This window comes from Cyprinus carpio, chromosome A15 (assembly GCF_018340385.1).
Source record: "Cyprinus carpio isolate SPL01 chromosome A15, ASM1834038v1, whole genome shotgun sequence".
NCBI lineage: Eukaryota > Metazoa > Chordata > Actinopteri > Cypriniformes > Cyprinidae > Cyprinus > Cyprinus carpio.
In genome coordinates, this window is record NC_056586.1 from 26,154,841 (window position 1) to 26,177,302 (window position 22,462).

The following is a 22,462-nucleotide window of genomic DNA, read 5'->3' on the forward strand; positions in this document are numbered from 1 at the left end:
AGCTATACTTGGGGAACAAAATTGTCCCCAGTAGTTAGCTGAATCTGACAAAGACTTTGGGGGCTTAAATTGGAAAAAATGATTCATAAATCCAATAACAAATCATTTAACTCAAAAATGCTAACATTTTCATTTAGGTTTAGTTATAATTAGCTTTATACAAAACCAACAGCAGTCTACGGTATGTCCTCAATTAGTATTGTTTCAGAGTTCGTATTTGCAAGTAAGGCATTTTACGTGTGAGTGTGTGTTGGTATGGTACATCAACTCTTGTTTTAGACACTGATTGTTTTGTGTGTGCCCTGTGGGATGGTTAGGATGTGTTCCAGTCCACAAAAATGCAATGCTGACCTTACCATGCACACACACACAGTCCAACTTTTGCTCATACAAAAACACACTTGCATACACAAAATATACACACACAGAACGGCGTTGCTGTGGTCAGCCCACACATGACTCAGCACACACATACACACACACATCCCCTTCCACCTCTAATGATATCCTACAGCACACTCACCAACTCACTCTCACAAATTGGAAAAGACACACACACACAGAACTCAAAATGCAGAGATCAGCTTATTTTATTTCTCCGGGTCTATTTCTCTCGGTTTCTCTCTCTGTCACACTCGTGTTCTCTCTCTTTGTATCCACATACACTGACAGACAGTGAGTCAAGATTAAAACCAGCAGGCATTTTGGAGCAGTCAAGGTTCAGCACGCAAACAGCGTCTTGTCTCCCCTAAAGCCTTGTTTAGACTGACCAAATCTTCGTCTCAGCTGGCCAGAGACTTTACACAACACAATAAAAGTGCATATCATGAGGCCAATACAAACACCGCAGTGCATAAATGTCATATAAAATATCAAAACTATCTAGCTAAAAAAAATGATATTCAGATTTTCTGAATGCTCCATTTGGTTATTGGTATGTTAAAGGGTTCATCGGATGCCCATTTTCCACACGTTGATATGATTCTTTATGGTCTTAATGAAAAGTCTATAACATACTTTGGTTAAAATTTCTCAATGGTAGTGTAAAAAACACCCTTTTTACCCTGTCAAAATCAGCTTTTTTTTCAGTGCGCTGTTCTAGTCCAAGTTGCTTTAAATGCTAATGAGCTCTGCTCACCCCACCCCTCTCTGTGTTGGGTTCATTCACATATGACAAATACATACTCTAAAGAAAAACAATCACGCTTTGTCTTCTCATATTTTGTTTGAAATCTTAAAAAGCTTGTTTGTTTGCTGATATTTTGTTATCTGTAAACTGCATTATAATCCATTCTCTGACAGCTCTGCATTTAAGAAAAGCTGCATCGCTCCGCTGCATCAGAATGCATGTGTGTTACGTGACGACCAATCCAATATTCCAAGAAACAGAGAGGAAGTGATGTAGAACAAAGCGCATTTCCATAACAGAGAGAATTCTAAATGACAAGAGTGTGTGTGAGATGTTCTGATATCCATAGACCATGGCATGATCCTTTCACATTAGTTTCACGTTTAAGAAAAGCTGAACTGATGCACTTCTTCTAAATGTCTGTATGTGTATTAGTGCTATCACAATCCCAACATTTCAGCAGTTGATACCAATGCCAGAAAAATGTTATGGCAGAGGGGAGAGCAAATGACCTACAGTCAACCCTTATAAAAATTAACCATGGTTTTATTACAGTAAAAATGGATTCATTTCCTTTTGTATAATTACATTTTTACTACAAATACCATTGTTAAACTATGGAGTGAGTGAAGTGACATACAGCCAAGTATGGTGACCCATACACAGAATTCGTGCTCTGCATTTAACCCATCCAAAGTGTACACACACAGCAGTGAACACACACACACTGTGAACACACACCCGGAGCAGTGGGCAGCCATTTATACTGCGGCGCCCGGGGAGCAGCTGGGGGTTCGGTGACTTGCTCAGGGACACCTCAGTCGTGGTATTGCTGGCCTGAGACTCGAACCCACAACCTTAGGGTTAGGAGTCAAACTCTCTTACCACTAGGCCACGACTTCCCCAAGTTTTTTTTTTTATAAAATTTTTTTTATTTTTTTTGTGAGGTTATATGGTTAGTGTAGCAAAACCATGGTTAATTTGTGGTTACCATGACTTAACTACAATAACCATGCTTTTTTTTGGTGGGTTTTATTTGTAGTAAAACCATGATTAATTTTCGCAAGGGAAGACACAATCACAATAAAGCAATAACACAATATGTTATTGAACAGGCAACACAAATGGCCACCTATTGGGGTCCAAGAAGACATGTTTGGAATGGAATACTTCTTATATACTAAAACATTGTCTTGTTATTTAATGGCCCAATTTAGCGATAGCATTTCTGCATGAAGGCATACAGGAAACTGGTTTCACACAGGCCTTGAAGGCACCATAACGTCACGTCTAATGATCTAGAACAAATTCAAGTGAGCTTTAGACATAACCAAGTGAATATTTTATGACTACAACACTGGTTTCTCATTAAAAATGGAATCACAAGTTGGACATTTATTTGGACAAATTTACTTACTCCCAGCCACTTCATTAGACATAAATGTTATGCTTCACATAAGGATATATGCCATCAACAACTGTCCAGATGAAGGCATTTCTATCACTTTTTGAAAGTGACCAGATGAAGGCATTTTTCTAGAACATGAGATATATTTTTAAATTTAGCATTAACTTTGTTTCTAAGTACTGGTATTTTTGACATCCCTAGTGACATTACTGTTTTTCTTGCTATTGCTTGTGTTATTTTCATCTGTGTGACAACAAATCCAATATTTTGAGTGCAACATAGAGGAAGTGAGGGAGAACAATTGGCCATTTCCATAACAGAGTTCTGATGGACTATGTGCGTGCTTGTTTTGGTGTCATCAATTTTCTTTAAAAAGTGACGTGACATACAGCCAAGTATGGTGACCCATACTCAGAATTCGTGCTCTGCATTTAACCCATCCAAAGTGCACATACACAGCAAAAAAGTACACACAAATGTGCACACACACACACCGTGAACACACACCCAGAGCAGTGGGCAGCCATTTATGCTGTGGCGCCCGGGGAGCAGTTGGGGGTTCGGTGCCTTGCTCAAGAGCACCTCAGTCGTGGTATTGCCGGCCTAAGACTCGAACCCACAACCTTAGGTTTAGAATTCAAATTTTCTAACCACTAGGCCACGACTTCCCCAGTTGTGAGTAATTGAAGTGGGATCTTTATTGCTGCTGGCATTGGTCTCTGTAAGTGTCCTGTCAGTCTGAGCCAACAAACTCTGAAAGCACTCTTGCTTTCTTCACACGTGCTGCGGCTAAACGGGCGGTGCTAACAAGCGCAGTGTGTGTGTGTTTGAGGGGACGTTGGTGATTTGGTGTTCCCTCATGCAATCATGCGACCCACAGAAGCAGAGCAAAAGCCCTCAGAGGAAGAAGTGAGCAGGAGGGAAGGACAGTGAGTTCAAAGCTACCAGTGGAGAGTGTACTGTATGTATTATGCATAAGACAAAGAAAGGCAGAACAAGTGTGCGTGAGAGAAAAGTTGTGCAATTTTCCTGTCACGTCCAGTCTGTTATTGTGTGTTGTTCTGGTAGGAGTTAGGCTGAGCTGGATTATGTTGTGAAATGTGTTATTGTACATCAGAATGCGTGCATGTGTGTGTGTGTGTGTGTGTTTGTGTGTGTGTGAGAGTGTGTGTGTGTGTGTGTGTGTGTGTGTGTGTGTGTGTGTGTGAGAGAGAGAGAGCGAGAAAGAGTTTAAACATGAGAAACAATTTAGATTGTTCCTTGAGTGCTTGTAGAAAAACTTTCCAACACCCTCAAATAAACCAATGTTGAATACTAAGGAGCACGTGAAGTTACCTGTAAAAAAAATAAAAATAAAAAAAAGAAGCAATATGTGGCAAAGGATTTGCCATTTGTTCCCTCAGTTTATAAACCGTACTCATGAATTCTTAAACTGTTCCCTCAGTTTAACAAATCATGTCTATGGATTAATAAACCGTACCCACGAATTTCCAATCTGTGTGCACAGATTTTGTAAACCGTACCTTCGGTTTTTCAAACCGTACACATAAATTCATAATCCGTGCGCATGCTTTCGCAATCCGTTCCCACGGGTAGTAAACTGTACTCATACTCATTTTAGAAGAGCAGCAAGCTCCCAGGTGGCCTGCGTGTTAATGAATCTTATTGTATATTGTTTTATTGTGTAGGCTATTATTAAGTGGAATAGGCTACATCTTAACTGCATGCTTACAGTGATTCTCTATCAACTGTAGCAGGTACAAGGTGGAATACAATGATTTAATAATAATGATGTGCGTCAAAATACTATTTTATTATTATTGTCTAATAAACCTGGCATTGTGTTATGACTGACTTTTGACATGCTTTGTTCCTCTTTTGGAAGTTGTTTTGGATAAAAGCTTCTTCTAAATGCATAGTACATATTTGTGTACTATTCATTCTTAACATGTAGACTTGTTTTGGTGATTTTATTATACTATGCTTTCCACCAGAGTTAGATGCATGCAACAGGCTTCACTGGTTAATGTTACTATTAAATAATTAGACCTATTATAACATTGCATTCAGCCCGAGAGCAAATGAATGACAACATAACCTGTACATTATTTGTTTTGTATTGCTTTTTACCTTCTCATCTCTAAACTGTTTTTTTTTATTTTTTTGAAAATTCAGGAAATTCTCTATTTCAAAAAATAAGTTTGCAAAGCCATTTGAACCGTGCTCTTCCATCACATAATATTTTATTTTGGTGTGTTAATCTATTACATTACATATGAGACCATGATCACACTCACAAAAACATTAATCAAACGTCAAATGTAAAATAAACGCTAAAACGCTAAATGCGGATCATGGTCTTATATAGGCCCACTATGCAAAATTAAGTTTGGAGTTGAATTTGCGGGTACAGATTGAAAAACTGAAGGTATGGTTTTAAAAAATCTGTGCGCTGGATTGGAAATTTTTATTAATCTGTCTGCACGATTTGCTAAACTGAGGGAACAGTTTAAGAATTCAAAACTGTCGCCACAATCTGTTTTTTTTTTATCATACAGGTGACTTCCCGGGCTCCGGAGATTACTGATATTGCTAAAAGGATAATAAATGATAGTGTAACATTACAAAAAGCATGAAATTTTGCAGGCAAGAACATCTGAAAATGTAGCAACATATGACACAGCTCACATCTCTTATGAAAATTAATCATGGTTTTGTTACACTAACCATAGTTTACCCATGGTATTTGTAGTAAAACTGTGGTTATACAAATGGTAATCAAAAACATGGTTCATTCTTGTAAGGGACAGGAGTCACTTTCAAACCAAGCAGACTTCAAAAAAATGTCAATAGAGCAAATCTGTGTGACCAGTTGCGAAATCTGCCTGGGAAAAACTTTCACCATTCTAACAAAATGAGGAAAATTCACCAAACTACAATAAATACATTCTCTTTTAACCAAGTAACTACAACAAAAAGGATTCATAATGAATCGATAACAAATTAATGGGATAATGAATCATTCATGAATTGTGACTGGGTTTGAATGACTCATTGAAAATAACCCATTTAAATGAATGATTCACTCACCTATTGAGCATTGCAATGGCTTGCGACCAATTTTCCTTCTAATGCATGCTATATTTAGACAATAAAGTATTGTAATGAAGAACAGTGCAAAAATGTAATGTCACTATAAAAATATCAATACTCTATAATGACTTTTCAGATTTTATTTATTCTTGTGACTTTTAAAAGTACCATTTTCTGTCCACATCTTCTCCAGAACCAGTTCATTAGAACATTATGGCAGTGTTTGAGTCCAGATCAAGACTGAGACCAGAAGAGGGTAGTGTCCACATGCTTTAGAGTCCACAATAAGACCAAAACCATGAAAATATGGTCCTGGACTTTGGTCTTGTCATGGACTCTGGAGCATGTGGACTCTTGACTTGGACTCGACCCTCTTCTGGTCTCGCTCTTGACTAAAATGAACCAGTCTCGACTACAGCACTGCATTGTGGTCAACACTTCACACCAGAAACTACCAATTCTCAATGTATATGAAATAAGACAACCTTCAAAGGTGTTCTTCAGTCTCTTTCCACATTTTTTCCCGACACAACCTCTAAAATCATCACGTCTCTCTTCAATTCAGCTTTCCTCAGGACATCACTGAACCAATTTGCAGTCTCATAAAAAGGCCCTGGTATCTAGTATAAAACAATTAGAGGAAGAGCGACAACCATTATTTTCAGGGTGCACACATTGTCACTATATGAATAAAATTACATCACAACACCCATGTTCCAGTGTGAATGAACTGCCATCTGAATGCATGGGTTTTATAAAAGAGGAGCCATACAAAACTTTATCCTTATCGCTCGTCCTCACAATCTGGCCAATTCAGATTTTTTTTTTTCACAATAATCCTTATAACCCACATTCTCTGTCTTTCTTTTCTAACTCGAGGAAGTGTACTTTGTTCAGCTTTATGTTCAAATTTTACATGATAAATCTCAAATTCTCGATAGACATGCTATCGATGCTATCAACATCTATCTAAACTTTCAAACTTCAGGCTTTTACTGCTTCCAACTTTCAGGGCAGGCTTTCTCAAGCCAACTTCAAAGTTTGTTCACAAACTTTCCTCAACTAGAGCTAGATGTACCAAAATATTAAAATGAAACAGAAAGTGTGATGAAAAAGGTCCATGCTGTCCGCATTTGTGTTACAGTTTCCAAAACAACATTGTCCCTGTCATCTGTATCTCTGTAGGAAAAATAGGCGCAGTGTGAACCGAACCCTGCTGACACTGAGGTGTTTGTTCACACTCAAGGTTATATTAAACATCAATCAAGGCGAAGCATGCAGACACCACATTTCTGTGTTCTAGTCCAGCGGTCATGTGTGTCACAGACACGCCAGTCATCATTAGCATGTAAAGCACCCTCAGTCCTTTAATATTTTACATGTTGCTTTTACTGCTCTGCGGCCACTATAACGTTAAAAGCAAGCTGTTCAGTCAATGACACAAAAAACCTGTTTCAAATCAAAACACGCACTCAAACACACACCCCAATGAAAAAAAAATATAACAGCATACAAATCTGCACTTCACAGAAACATGATTCCTGGTATAACTAGTATTTATTAATGAGTAGGCGGATTCGCATATTAAAGATTTAAGACACTATGGAAACAATGTGAAATTATGAAATTAATTAATGTCAAAGATAGAAACATTATGTGAGCATCAACATTTTGAACTGAGCTGTGGATGAAAAAGCTGTAGGCCTTACTAATGAAATTAAACAGTTTTTAAGCTCTGTTGGTTGGAAACATCATAATGCAGACATAGATGCACTCTGGGAGCTGTTATGGATAGAAATGTGAAGTGCAGCTGGTGCTGTATCATTGTTAGTGTCGATTTACTGTATGCTGAAGCACAGAGAGTAATGTTAACACCAGCTCTGCAGTGACTGCCTTAAAAAGTGTTCATTGAGTTGAGTAACACTTTTATTATAGAACACATTGTGTTTGGTTGTGTTGTTTTGTGTTGGTTGTTGTGCTTTGTTGAGTTACTTTAATAATGATTATTTGTCATGCATATAATTGAAAAAGAACAATTTATGTGTCTGTTTTGTTTGTCACAGGGAAAGTATAATACAGATACCCCTTAAAAGCCATTTATTAATGTTTAACTTGAATTCATAAAGCAGGACTATGAATTCCTTTAATATCTTTCAAATAACAGTAATAATAATAACAGAAATTATAAATTAATTTTAAAATATATACAAATATTTTAATACATTTCTCTTGTAGTCTACATTTGCACTGGATAAATATATAAAAGAAATAAAAAGAAATAAAATTACATAAAATATAAAATAAAAAATGAGATTATGCAAGCATTAATAAGAAATAAAATAATACATATTAAATAAAATTAAAATTTAAATAATCAACCTTTAAAAACGGAATAAAAAATAAATAAAAATAAAATAGAAAAACATAAGAAATAATAAAAAATATAATAGTAATAATAAAGAGAAATAAAATACTATATAAAAATATAAAATAAAATAGAAAATACAAGTGTAATACAAGCATTAATAAAAACGAAAATGAAATAAAATATCAAATAAAAAATGAAAGTAATATAAACTTTATAGAAATACACAATTAAAAAAGATAGCATAATACAAGCACAACTAAACTAAAATAAAATAATAAAATGGAAAATAAGAATAACTGATTATGTAATAATTGCGACAGGCCTATGTTGAGTTGATGTGAGCTTTGCTGTTTTGTGGACTGTGATGTGCTGTGAACAGTGAGGTTCTGTTGGATGTGATTAGATCTCTGTGTTGTTGTGAACAGAAATCTGAGATTCAGTCACAAAGACAGTCCTCTACACACACACACACACACACACACACACACACACACACACACAAACTGACACCATATATCTCCATCTTACACGTCTGTACATCTTTCCTCTCCAGGAGACAGCAAGTCCTTACACACTGTGGCTTTCACCTACACAAAAACCCCAGTGTGCCGCTGGAATAACAATACGTTCACTATCACACACTCGCACATAAACACACTTCACTTCTCTTGAGGTGAGACGACCTACTTTTCTCCTTTACAGTGCTAAGGCGATTGAGAGAGAGACCTGACAGAGAATCTTCCTTCTGACCAGAAATCCTGAGGCGGTCAGGAGAGTTAGTTCATCATACACACACACACACACACACACACACACACAAACACACACACACACACACACACACACACACACACACACACAGAAAGAGAGAAGTATAGCTCATATGCCAAACCCCCAGAGAGCACGTCAGTTCTGCTGTAATGGAAGAGCAGAGTTAAAAGACAAAAATGAGAAAAAAGAGCATAATATAAAAGACAGAGACAGACAGAGAGAGAGAGAGAGAGAGAGAGAGAGAGAGAGAGAGAGAGATCCTGAACAGCTGCTAGGATTCATCCAAACCGTCCCTCGCTGTCCCACCAATGGAGTGACCAGACTTGTGCTGTGCATATCACAAAATACCCAAGATTTAAACAAGCATTACAATAAAACTGAAAATATAAAAATAAAAGTTATTTCAAAATATTAATAAATACTATAATAGTATAATACTAAATACAAAAAAAAAACACTGCCATTGTGTTGTGCTTTGTTTTCTATTCTGCTGTGCACATAGAATTATGTGTGTTGTGTTATGCTGTTTTCTAATGTATTGTGTTCTGTTGTTGCTTTGTCCTGTATCTCAAAATATTAACTGAAATGAAGCTGAAATAAAATTGACAGAAAATCATTTTCATTCATTGAAATAAAGCTGAACTACAATATAAATAAATATAAATATAAATAAATTAGAATTTTGTTGTGTTCTGTCACGGTGTCCGAAATTGCATACTTTATAGTATGCAAAAAACAGTATGTGAGGCAAGCAGCATTTCCAAATTCATAAAAAAAAAAAAAGTAGGCGAAAAGTACACGGATGACCATCTTTTCCGCCCAGACTCTGAAGAGTGCATTCAATGGACACTTCACTATCCCATGAGGCCACGGGAGAGGATTTATGAATGGAAGTGAAGCGACGCAACTGACGCAGATAGGTTATGTGAAGGTAAAAACATGCCAGATGTAGTACATCCGAATTTCATTAATACTTCCCATATTCATTCTACTGTATATACTGTAGAACATACTTTTTTAGCAGTGGTTAAGTACTTTCAAATTCAAATGTAGCACCTACTCAGATAGTACTCGATTTCGGACGCACCAATCGTGTTCAAATGTGCTTTGTCTTGTGTTTATTGCATTGTACTGTGTTCTGCTGTACTGTGAGAGACAGTGGGATTGGACACTAGATAGTTTGAAGAAAAGAGTGAGAAGAGGACAGGGAACGAGGGAGCTGGCAAATGACGGAAGAAATGGTGTGATAAGAGAAAATGAGAGCACGGGCAGGATCAGAGTGTCATAATGAAAGAAAAAACCAGCGAGAGATGACCGAAAATGAGTGAAAGAAAAAGGGAATGAGAACAGAGAAACCACAGAAGAGAGATCCAGAAAGAGAGAGCAGTAGTGTTCATCTTAGCAGGAGCAGTATTTCTTTTTAATTTGCCCTGCTGTAAAGAAATATCACATAATATATAGCAGAAATCTCCGCTGCTGGAAAGAAACAGAGAGGGAGAGAGAGAGAGAGATGGAAGACTGTTTGACTGCTTAAGCACGCTCAAACTCTCACTGGAGGAATTCTCCTTTTGTGTTTTTAATTGTGGTCACCAGAGGCCTTATTGGCTGTTATCACGGCTCTGCTTATTGGCTGACAAAACACTGTTGTGATTTGATTGGTCCCCTGAGAGACCCCGGCAACAGACCACACCCACTTTCCGTTAGGAGCTTGTTATTATGCAGAATCTTCATGCTGTGAGATCAAAGTTGGCCTACACATAAATTCCCAGGCAAATTTACTTTTCACACTGTGTTTGTATGCAATATTTACATCTTATATGCATTTCATTAGCATTTGCCTTTCGGAGTACTGTCTAAAATCAAGGATTTGCGTCTGGAAATTTGCCTAAAATGTTTCTGTGTTATAATGAGGTTAAAAAAAGCAGACTGTAATTTTCGTAATTAATAACTGCAAGCTGTTTTGTTTTTCTACTTTCTCTCTACTTCCGCCTGTCAAATTATTCCACTCTATTTCTTAAAGAAAACATTAATGTGGTGTAAAAATCTTACAAAAACATACTTAATATACAGCGGGTGTCAAACATTTGAGGTGCTGTAGATGAAGAAAACACAATCAAGGATTGAAGTTGATTAATTGTCATTAACCACCGCAGAGCGAGAAAAAAGGAAGATTAAAAAAACAAGATAAAGAAAACTTGTCAAGACAAACTTTGATGTTGGCTTGAGTTTGAGGTAGTTTTAAGAGCTTGAAGTGTGAAGGTTTTAAGGCCATGCAATCTATCAGATAGAAAGAACGACAGAAGGAAATAAGGACAGAGAGAACAACAGACAGAACGATAGCTAGAATGATCCATTGACCTAACGACAGACATAACAGAAGAATGATAGATATAATGATATAAATAACAACAGACAGACAGATAAACTGTAACAACAGATATGACTAGACAGATTATGATAGAATGATATATAGCATGACAGTATGATAGATTGATATAACGACAGACAGATAGTTATAACAATAGATATAGCGACAGACAGACATAACGAGACAGTTATAACAATAGTTATAACTACAGACAGACAGAATGACAGACAGATAATGAAAGAATGATATATAGCATGATAAGTAGACATAACGACAGACATAGTGACAGACAGAATAATAGATAGATTAAAAAAAAACAGTTTATAACAATTGATATTATAACGAACAGAACGACAGACAGACAGACTGAACAACAGTTATAACTACAGACAGAAAGAATGACAGACAGATAATTGAAATAATATAGCATGATAAGTAGACATAACGAAAGACATAGTGACAGACAGAATGATAGATAGATATAACGACAGACAATAACAACAATTGATATAGATAAAAAAAAAAAAAACAAAAAAAATAAACAACAAAAAAACAAACAACAGTTATAACTACAGACAGAAAGAATGACAGACAGATAATGAAATAATATAGCATGATAAGTAGACATAACGACAGACATAGTGACAGACAGAATGATAGATAGATATAAAAACAGACAGTTATAACAATTGATATAGCGACAGACAGACAGACAGAACGACAGACAGACAGACTGAACAACAGTTATAACTACAGACAGAAAGAATGACAGACAGATAATGAAAGAATTATATATAGCATGATAAGTAACGACAGACATAACGACAGACATAGTGACAGACAGAATGATAGATAGATATAACGACAGACAGTTATAACAATTGATATAGTGACAGACAGACAGAAATGACAATTATATATAGCAGAAGTAAGACAGAAACGAACAACAGAATATAGATAGAACTACAGACAGAAATTGATAAGTGGACAGAAAAACGACAGACAGATGAACAACAGAATAATATATAGCATGGCAGATAAGTAGCACATAACGACAGACATAGTGACAGACACAGATAGATATGATAGATAGACATAAACGACAGACAGACTGAAACAATTGATAACTACAGACAGACAGACAGACAGATACAATAACTTATATAGCTATAAGACAACGACAGACATGACAGATAATGACAAGAAGATATAACACACAGACAGTTATAACATTGATATAGTGAACAGACAGACAGAAACGACAGACAGACAGACTGAAGACAGTTATAGTGACAGAACAGAATGGCAGAAAGATGATATATAGATGATAAGTAGACATAACAACAGACATAGTGACAGACAATGATTAGATATAACAACAGACAGGTTATAACAATTACTACAGACACAGAAAAACAGACAGACTGAACAACAGTTATAACTACAGACAGAAAGAATGACAGACAGATAATGAAAGAATTATATATAGCATGATAAGTAGACATAACGACAGACATAGTGACAGACAGAATGATAGATAGATATAACAACAGACAGTTATAACAATTGATATAGCGACAGACAGACAGAACGACAGACAGACTGAACAATAGTTATAACTACAGACAGACAGAAAGAATGACAGACAGACAGATAACGATAGAACGATACTGACATAACAACAGATAGCAACAGACAGAATGATAAATGATAGATAGATATAACAATAGATAAAGTAACGGCAGACAGACAGACAGATAACGATAGAATGATATATAGAATGATAAACAGACATAGTGACAGACAGACAGAACGACAGACAATGATGGAATGATATATAGAACAATAAATAGATAGATACTGTAGAACCATAATGACAGACAGACAGATAGATAACAATAGAACGAGACATGGAATGATAAATAGACATAACAACAGAACGATAGATAAAAAATAATGGCAGATAGAATGGCAGGTCTCAATGTGACTAGTTGTGAAGTTATGAAGAAATTTAAATATGTAACATAACTTTAATGAATAATTTTCAGCTTTTTATAAACGCAATAAGCCATTCAATACTGAACTACAGTGATTTCACCATAGTAAGGGATATTCTTACGGATTGCGCAACAACCTTACATACCGTTATCATACAAACAGAAATAAGGCTGTATTGACATCTTCAGTCTCAGAATCTATAATGTCACAGGCCCATGTACGTTTATAGCGGTGTCTCATTCCGAACACACACAGAGGCACAGAAGCTTCCTGTCCCAGTGCGCCATGGGAAATCTCATCCCCCAGCGGATCGAATTCCACCACCTTTTCCTCGTTTTCTTTCTTTCTTTAGTTCGATCTCTACTTCTCCCTGCTATCTGATCCTCCCTTTGTTACTACTGCTGCAATCAAACAAACAGACACACCATAGAAAAAACACAATAACACACTTCACACAAACACGAATGCTTCATAATTTGTCTTGAATAGACATGATCAAATACATTTATGCACTCCAGTTCTGTGATGTTTTATACGCGCATAAACATGTTTAATTAGCCATCTAAATGAGGACATCACTTAGACTAACTCAAACTAAACCAACTACAAATCCTAAACCTAAAAGAGAACTTTTTGAACTATATTTTTCAGAATTTAATGGCTTTTCCAAATGAAGATGTCTTCGAATGTCTCCAAAGGGAATTTTACTCAGATTTACTTCACTTCTTATCCTCAAACTATAACTAAATCCACAATGTCAAAAGGCTGATAGCATGTGATGTATTAAAGTTCCAGGCGGTCTTCATTAAACAGCAATAACATTTTGAATTCATACATCATTAAAAGGAAACTCTACATTTACTGTATGAAGCCTTTTGACATTCAGTAAGTCATCACACACACACACACACACACACACACACACACACACACACACACACACACACACACACACACGCACACAATCTGGACAATTTCCATATGTGTGATTGCAAATAGCTCAAGCACACACTCAAACACACACACACACACACACACAAGGAGGAAATCTGGTAAATTCATTACATATAATGGAAAGGCTGCTGCGGTAGTAAGTTGTAGAAAGAGTATCAATTACATTGAAAAACAAATGACACACATATGCACGCTTGAGGTCTATCTATGTCACGTCTGGTCTGAACACCCAAATAACCTGAGGCTAAAGTAAAATATCTCAATCATTTAGCTTATTATAGTCAACGGTCTGCAATAGCCATTAAACCGAGTGTGTGTGTGTGTGTGTTAACAGAAAGGCAATCCAGCTGGTATTGAACTTTTCGTGTATAAATCTAACACTAGGTAAGAAAGAAGAAAAACAGATGAGAAAAGGAGAGAGGTCACAGAGGCTGTAAAGTTGGCCACTTTTGGTCAGCTTTTGAAAATCTGATCCCAAATGATGTATAAGTTAAGCAAGTATTTTCCACTTTCGTTTTCACCATAGGGATTTCAGAAAGGCCATGCAACGCATCAACCAGCTCTGAGGTGAACTGGATATGGAAATCTTGCAAAAAAGACAAAGGTAAAATTAATTAGGTTCATCAATGAAAAAGCTATGCATCCTATGGTGCAGTGCAAATTATGTAATTGAATCAAAAACAAATATAATATTGGCATACAGCCATCAAAATTTTTTTTGACATGAAGCCATTGAGTTTGAGTTTATTGACAAATATTTTTTAGAAAAATTTGATATATAGCTATTATGTATATAAACAGCATATTTTGAGTTTATTGCTTAATATAAAAAAATGTAAATATGTACAAATAATATTTAACTTGTTTGAATAGACACAATGTCATTTGCAATGCTTTATAAAGCAGTGTCTCTTTCCATGATAACTGAGACGTTAACTAAAGCTATTCAAAAATGTTTTCATTAATTGAAATAAAGTTGAAATAGATAAAAAAATTAAAAAAAACACTTTAAAATTCAAATAATATTAAATAAAATATTGCCTTGGCAGTTTAATGACAAAGACTAAAACTAAAACTGAAAAAAAGAAGCTAAAAAGAAGAAGAAAAAAGACAAAAGCACAAATGACTGATGATATATATGAATGAGAGGTTCTGGAAACTTTCTCTATTAGCGGTAAAAGTGTCATTTCAAATTTAAATGTATGCATTTGGTAGATGCCTGGATTGCATACATCATTCAAAACATAATACTGCATACATGTCATTCCAGTTTAAAAACATCTTCATGTAAATGAATGTAAATTCACATGACGTGAAAAGCATTTCTATATATATATATATATATATATATATACATACTGCAGCAGTGCATAATGAATCTTTGCATGAAAATGAGTATCAATACATAAAACTCATTTTTGCTATACGTTGGCAGAGACAAATCACATAACACCATACAGGGGTGTCACATTTCAACGCTGCTCATTTGCATAAACTTAAACTTTGTCATGTTATTAAACACGTCCTCATTAGACACATTGCTCATGTCACTGGAACTCATGACTGATTGAAAATGAATGATTTCCGTTTGCTCAGTTGCTGCAAAACGCTGTACATATATGAACGCCTTGAAAGCCTGTTTTCCGTTAATCTATTGCATGGTTTTCTACTTTTTTTTATACTGTATCTCTGTCTCCACAAGAACTCATTCAGTCTCACTCTTTGTCTGCAGGTTAAAGGGTTATCGGTGAAGGGAGTACACTCAAAAGTGAGCAACATTTCTAAATGTCACACACACATTGTCCGTCGAGAGGAGGACTGGTAAATCACTTACTATAAGCAGGTCGCCTATGTAACGCAACACTCAACAGAGCACACCCTGTTAACCTCCACACACACGGAGACAGACAGTCTATACATAGACCAGACATTACAATACATTTACACACACCAGCAGGCAGACCGATATTGAGATGGTTGGTAAGACACTGATTGACTCGTCTCACATTCTCTCTCAAGAGGAAAAAATAATTAAACACATTATGCACAGGCACACTAGATTCATTTTGTCTTCGGCTGAGGGACTACTTACAATAATTTCATTTGTTTTTTTAGATGTGAGGAGGCCGAGTTCAAGTTCTTCCATTTAATCAGAAAAGTCAATAACTGTATTTTCTCCTCTTGCTGATTGTAATTACTTTTGTGCATTTCTGTTTTTGGCTTTTTGCGCTGGCAGTCAGTAGACTGGGGGCTAATGATTGGCCAGTTGACCGATTTACAAAGGAATCAATGATTTGAGTCAAGTCTTTTAAATGAATCTTATAAAAGTAGTTCACATATCAGAATAATCAATTATTGGATGAATTTGACTGATCTGATTGTTGGTTTTGGTTTTTAATACTCACTTACATGTATTCTGAAAACTAAAAGAACAAATTAACATGATTATTAAAACACATTTTAGGAAAAAAATGAATTGAGTCAGATTTCCCAGCAACACTAATTTAAATGGATTAGTTGAATCAGTTTCGTAAATATGAATGAACGATTCTTGGATAAATTTGACTGATCAGATTCAGTTTTTCAATGCTTATTTGTCCAAATAAATCATACTTCCAAACACTAATAGTCAACAAATCCACAGCTACTGATTGGCCAGAGTTCAGTAGATTCACAGCAGATGATTGGTTGTTTGAATAATTTACAAGCGAATCATCATTTTAAGTCCAGACTTCTAAATTATTCAGCTGGAGCAGCTTGCAAATCAAACAGAATGATTCTTGGACGCAATTGAAACAGGTTCATTGAAACAAACTGAGTGAAAAGAACTGATTCATTAAAATGAGTTGGACTTCAATGCTAATGACAAATAGCCAACAAATCTGTTACTGATGATTTCCCAGTTGAACAATTTACAAGTGAATCATTGTTTTGAGTCAAATCTTTTAAATGAATTTGCTGATGACGTTCGTCAGTCATACTAAATGATTCTCGGACGAATTTGAATGATCTGATTTCGAGTTTAACTCATTTATGAGCACTAAAATGATACAAATAGGCAATTAATAGCTTTTTTTTAATGTTCATTTAAAAACCATTTCAAAAGAACCAATTTATCAAATTAACTCACATTTCCCAATGCTATTGACAAAGAGTAAAAACTTCTGTAGCTAATGATTGGCCAGAGTTCTTGCTGGTTGAACAAATTAAAGTACAAGCAAATCATTTTAAATCCAAACTTTTGAACGATTCATTTGAAGCAGTTCACAAATCAGACTGAACAACTCTTTCTGATTGTGAGTTACTCACATGATTTCTGAACACTAAAATGGCACTAAAAAACCCAATCATTTATTTACTATTAATGTGCATTGAAACAAACCTCTTCGATGTCAAAATAAGTCTGATTTTCCAAACACTATAGATGGATGGTGAATCGGCAGGCGGGTATCTGAAGACTGTTGGACAGTAATCAGATACAAATCTGCTGATAGTTGGCCAAAGCTTGGTAGATGCACAGCTGATGATTGGTTAACTTGTGGTGTAGCAAGTTGATGACAACATAATGCCATTTAAATTAGCTTATCCTTTTCTGTCTTTCAGGTTACACTGTACAAGTTCAACTAGTAATTTGCACACACTGTTCAGGAAACCTCCACAGACTGCCTTAATTTCTGCATCCTTTATGTCAGGATGAGGTTTTTATATAAGCCGAGTGTGGTTTTGTACCCATATATTTGGATACATCAGGGTGCTGACAGAAAAACGACTAGAAAATTGGAGTTAAAGCCGGTAGAATGATAGCGTGGATGTCCTTTCCTGGCAAATATTCAAGGTAGCTTAGATTTGTTATGTATATCTGTGTTTGAGCAGAAAGCGTGTGATTTCTCCTGATGTTTGTACAGTGGCACTTCTAAAAGCCCTGAGAAATTTATCAACACGCTTAAGTCTATACAAGTGTTCCAGTTCTCACAAACAGACACACATGCGACTTCCAAGGACGAACTCCAATCAAAGACAAAACCAGGCTATATTACAAAAGCACGCCTGAAGGACAAAGGCTATTTCCCACCTGTGAAATGGACACACACATGCGCAGAAAAAGAACTCAATGCAGGTCAGTTTGAGGTCTAGTCTAGCCAGCTACATTTTCTGAGAGATTAAATTCACTCTCTTCCATACAACAACACTCACTTATCCTCCATTTCTGCGAAAGTACACACACACCTGTGAGTTATGAATTCCCCAGCATCTTTTAAAGCTCTATTAAATACAGTTTAGATTCATCACAGTCTGATACTTGCACAGAATAACCCTTTTATATTCATATACCAGAGTAATGAGGTGCGGATACATATATTATCTGAATCATTCAAGTACATGGTGTCGGAAAAATAACCCTGGTCTAATATGATTTATTAACATGAAATTAGACCACAAGATAAGGCCATTCAGTTAATCTAGGAAGAACGTCCTCAGGGGGTTCCTTTCTAGCAGCCAATTACGTTTATTAATGAATAAATAAAAGTGAACCTATTTACGTCAAACCTCTGAAACTTTCAATGATCTTAGAACTGATGAACGCTATAAAAACTACAAACCACGGGCTATTTTTCCTCACGACAGAGTTGTGTTGTGAAATCGATTCTGACTGCATTCAATTTATGAGGTAGAAAAAAGTCTTTGTAATGGTTTAAAATCTCGGATTCTGTTCGGGTGAATTTCACAAAACAAGTCAAGGACTTTTTTTTGCATGGTAACAATATAATATAATAAATATAAGATAATACAAATATATATATATATATATATATATATATATATATATATATATATATATATATATATATATATATATATATATATATATATACACACACATACATAGATACACACACACAATGCATTACATATAAAATGTACGTCTTTAATGTTACTCTAGCAACAACTACATATAAAAAAGAATAATATAAAATAAAATAATATAAAAAATAGTATTTAAATATTATGTAGCAGCCAAGCCTATTTGAAAAAAGAAAAAAAAAATATATAATATCAAATTACATTCTAATAGGATGCACTTGGATAAAAACATGGATGCGTTAAAATCAGGAGACTACAGAAACTGAGGGTAACACAAAGTCCAATTCAACCGTGCCACACCAACATTGATCCAAGAACACTTGGACGAGTGTCTCAAGTCTCGGGACAGGCCATGACCAGGGATTTTCTTTTAAACTAGGTGGGTGGTGTGACATCCACACAAAAAGTGCATTAGATCAGATTAAGAAAGGGTACTAACAGAGATCTGTTTGTGGCCTGTCCCGTCGAGCCGCTTCACATTGAATGATAACTTCAGTCGGACGGAACTGAGAGGGTTTTTCTGTATTTTACACACTCTGGGTTCAAAAACCCGGCACAAATTGGGATACCGTTTCTGATGGAACTGGAGCTTCTCCAAAAGTGAAATCTCAGACTGGATCCGGTTTGGCTCTGTTCGTTTGGACGGAGTCCTAAAAGACGAGCCTGCGGGTGGTAAACAAACCCATGCTGCCACAAACACATTGATCGAGACGGTCATCGTACAGCACACAAGCAATACTTCACAGAATATTATATAGCACCCTACTCTCTACCTAAAAATTATCATTCTGTCATCAGTTAACGGTAGCCAATGACTTCCATAGCATTTTTTTCCCATAGTATAGAAGCCAATTTCTAGTGACAACAGTTTGCTTACTAACATTCTTCAAAATATCATCTTTTGTGCTCAATGGAAGAAAGAAACTCATACAGGTTTGTAACAAGTAAATGATGACATGCAATTAAATGTAGTTAACTGAATTAATAAATCAGCATATCATATCCTTAATTTGATTACTAACAACATGATTTGATTACTTATTTGGCCGCTGTAATTGCAGCTCGAGCTATGAAGTTATAGCTGTAACTCAATTACTTTTCTACAAGGTGCAACTGCTGATTATGAACCACCAGCATAATTTCTGTGGGAACAGATTATAACATAAGTTTTGATGATGTTTTCTTATGGAAGATGTATTTGTAGAGCACTTGCTCATCTGTAATATGTCCCAAAGACATTTCCTCTCAGATGATAAACAGACATTTAGAAAATTATTTTTATGATCATTTGTACACTTTGTACACAACTTTGTACACAACAGATGTTTCCCAAATGAAGTGCTCTTTAAAAGATGTCTTGGAGATTTACTGTATGTGTGCTATCAGAGCAACAATCCAATCATTTCTCAACAGACAATGTCCCGTCATTTGAGAAAAAGTTTCACTATGATATACATAACAATAGAGATGATGACTGCACTTTCCATTTTATGCCATGATTCATTAGCAAATTATTAACAATAAATAACCAAATTACTAAAACACACATCATTTAATTCAAAATTCAGCAAATTATTAATTTATGCATCATTTACTTTAATATTTATTTCTCATGAAATATCTTTTGTTCTGAAACACACCGCATGGCAGTCAAATGGCTTTTTCATCTTGACCAAGCAAGAATATTTATTTCACTCATAGTCCAATAAGAGCTAAACTGGCTGTAAAAACCAATTGAAAACAAGCTGTTGAGTGTATATATCAAAGGTTTTAAAAATACAACTGTTTCTTTAAATAACACACACAGTGGAAGTGTAAAAGCGTTGGTTTGAAGAACATTAGAAGTGTGACGGCTGAGTTCCTGTCTACGAGGGCAGAGCGCCAGAACAGAGGAGAACAGTAGAAGACTGTGTGAGAACCGACAAAAAGCTGAACGAGGGGACGGACAGCGCTGTAAAATAAACGAGAGCAGCAGACCTGACTATTATTGCTCTTACACACATACACGTTCAGCAGCTGTGGCAAGTCAATGTCAAACTCTTCAACATGTGTTGAAACACATGCGCAGGGTCAGTCTAGAGATTGTGTTACTCTGTGTGTAATATTTGTGAGTGCTATCTAACAAAAAGTATGTGGAAAAGAATCAGAAAAACAGCGCGAGAGAGAGAGATACTGCTGCTCTGTTAGCTTTTGAGTGATGAATCTTTTATTTATGGAGTCGTGGAACCGTTGACACCTTGCAGGCAAATGAAAAGAAGCCACACCATAAGGAAATGAAATGGTGTGTGTGTGCATTAGTGTGAGGAAGGAAAAATGAAGGATGAGGGGGTGGAGGAGAAAAATTATCAGGTTAGATATAGTGAGAGACAAGAAAGACAAAGAAAAAGAGGTATCGGAACTCCCTCTGGAGAAAAAAAGACATTATATACACTGCTTTGTGTGTGTGTTGCGGTCGGGCTCGCGGCCGGCAGCATTCCAGCCTGAAGCTGCTCTAAGTTCTGTGTTATTACTGATGTAAATTTAGAAACATAATTATGAGCTTTATTCAACAAACACAAGCACTGAGACCTGAGACGACCGGTCCTGTGTCCACATTTGTGTTCCTTCATTTTACTAGACTTCAGAACATTTTTAAATTTTCAGATGAAATGCAAATATAAATGGGGTTAGCACATGCAGAAATGTTGATGGGTGGCCAAAGTCAAAAGACTTTACTCTCATGTCTCCATATAATGCTCCAGTCAGGGTTATTGTTGTTAACTAAAACTAAAACCATGTTAAAAATTTACTTTTTTAGTACTATAAAGGAGTTATATTGGAATTAATAAACTATTCTTGCAAGAGCTGTTTAGAGGCAACATAAATACAATACAATAATTGTCCTTAACTATATATGTGACCCTGGAGCACAAAACCAGTTTTAAGTTGCTGGGGTATATTTGTAGCAATAGCCAAAAATACATTGTATGGGTCAAAATTATAATTTTTTTTTTATGCCAAAAATCATTAGGATATTAAGTAAAGATCATGTTCCATGAAGATATTTTGTAAATTTACTACCGTAAATATATCAAAACTTAATTTTTGATTAGTAATATGCATTGCTAAGAACTTTATTTGGACAAATTTTAAAGGTGAGTTTCTCAATATTTAGATTTTTTGCACCCTCAGACTCCAGATTTTCAAATAGTTGTATCTCGGCAATATTTTATCCTATCCTAACAAGCACACCAATGGAAAGCTTATTTATTCAGCTTTCAGATGATGTATAAATCTCAATTTTGAAAAATTGACACTTATGACTGGTTTCGTGGTCCAGGGTCACATATTACACAATAATACTAAAGTAAAGTTAAAGTTAGCTTAGTTGTAAGCTGTTTGTGTTTGATTCACTAAAAAAAAAAAAGAGTCCTAAGAGTCCTTCGTTGAAGATTAGTTGCGCCGTATGTGAATGATTCACTAAAATCAACAGAATCATTAGAGATATTCGTTTGGGTATCGGACTACACC

The 22,462-nt window shown here is 35.6% G+C and overlaps 1 protein-coding gene across 1 annotated transcript in view; it reads right to left on the reverse strand.

Annotated features, from left to right (window-relative positions):
- LOC109104470 (protocadherin Fat 3-like) overlaps positions 1-22,462 on the reverse strand; it is a 135,234-nt gene that overhangs the window by 78,152 nt on the left and 34,620 nt on the right.